This window comes from Olea europaea, unplaced genomic scaffold (assembly GCF_002742605.1).
Source record: "Olea europaea var. sylvestris unplaced genomic scaffold, O_europaea_v1 scaffold463, whole genome shotgun sequence".
In the NCBI taxonomy this organism is placed as follows: Eukaryota; Viridiplantae; Streptophyta; class Magnoliopsida; order Lamiales; family Oleaceae; genus Olea; species Olea europaea.
In genome coordinates, this window is record NW_019262940.1 from 133524 (window position 1) to 135491 (window position 1968).

The window sequence follows — 1968 nt, forward strand, 5'->3', positions numbered from 1 at the left end:
AAGATGTTGTATTATCCCATTTTACTTGTGTTAATTAATAATTAGCCTTTTGATTTTGATCGGTAGAAAAACATGTGTTACAATATTACTCTGATTCCAAAACCCTAATACCAATCCATTTAACATTATTTTCCACTATCACCATCTTCTCACATTGTAAGTAGCCAGGATGGACCACCTATTATCGCTTGCCACTATCATCGTCGCCCTTGCAGCAGCCATCACCAACTCCAAACCATTTGTTTCTCAAACATCGGCATTTGCCAAACACTGTCGTTACCACCACAACACAGCCACCACTCACTGCCATTATATTATGAACATAGACATAACATAAGGTAACATGCTATGATTAATGGGCCGTTACAACTATTTGACAACATTATGTTTTCGTGAAATTGAAAGACACATACTACTATGATTCGATTTTATTTATGAAATAATTAATTAAAAATATATTTTATTAATTTAATGTATTGAGGTCACAAATTATCGAATTAACTGGTGACAAATGATTACTCGTTTACAAATAAAAATTTTAGAGGTCAAAAATTATTTTACAGTCACAAATAAAAAATTTTAGAACTCATAATTTATTCATCGATTACAAATCAAAAAATTTATAGGTTACAATTTATTCATCCATCACAAACCGAAAAATTTATAAGTCAAAATTTATTTATCAGTTACAAATCAAAAAACTTTATAAGTCAAAATTTATTTATCATTTACAAACCAAAAAATTTATTGGCCACAATTTATCTATTGGTAAAAAATTTTAAGTTTTATAAGTTACGACTCAAATTTTTAGGTTACATATTATTTATTTGTCACAATTTCAAATAATTGGTTACATATTATTTATTGGTAACAAATTAACCATTTATCGGTCACAATAACTAAATAATTGGTCACATTCCCCTTTATCCAACCCGACCCAACACAACCCCATAAACACCATCACAATTTATCTATTGGTAAAAAATTTTAAGTTTTATAAGTTACGACTCAAATTTTTAGGTTACATATTATTTATTTGTCACAATTTCAAATAATTGGTTACATATTATTTATTGGTAACAAATTAACCATTTATCGGTCACAATAACTAAATAATTGGTCACATTCCCCTTTATCCAACCCGACCCAACACAACCCCATAAACACCATCTTACCACCACCACCCGTTCTAAGAATTAAAACCACCATCTCCACCGCACCACCACCACCAACAAAAAATCTTCAAACCAAAAATCACCGGCTCCATCGCCACCACCACCGTCGCTGTCGATCCACAACTATAGCCATCGCCGCCACCATCTCATCGTCACAGCCCACCAAAAATCACAACTATCACCTCCTCTATCTTCATCTTCACAACACCATTCCCATCGCCTGCATCAGAAACAACCATCGTGTGCACTAGTAACCACCACTACCATTGCCTGCTAAAATCTACCATGTCTTTTACCTTTCCCACACCACACCACACTACAGCCACCAACCCCACCAACAAAATCCCTAAACCCGCCACCACTATCTGTACTTTCAATACACTACAAATCAACCTCTAACTCCGGCTACCTCAAAATCAGAAAAAGAAAGAAAAACGAAATTTTACAACGGTCGTGAAGGTCGTCCCATCGACTGGAAGTATTGATCGCTGCTGATATCATTACCTCTGTGTGTGCGACAGTTGCCACATCTACTTGTCGTTTGGTGGTGGTGGATCGTCGCGACGATCTGAAAATGTCGGTCAGATCAGGGTGTGGCCAAACACCACACCAACAAATACTCATTCGACACCACAACCATCAACATCACACTAACACGTACCACCGAGTCGTCACTACGCTATCACTGCGGCTTCGTGCTCACAGCTGTGCTCAGCGACGGGGTGCCGCCTTACTACACAGGGGTGCTGTCCGCTGCCTATCGTCGTACAATGAGGTGGGTCTTGGAGCATGG

At 37.1% G+C, this 1968-nt stretch overlaps 1 pseudogene; it reads right to left on the reverse strand.

Annotated features, from left to right (window-relative positions):
• Positions 1 to 1414, reverse strand: part of LOC111388163 — a 12204-nt pseudogene extending 10790 nt beyond the window's left edge.
• Positions 1415 to 1968: the final 554 nt, after the last annotated feature.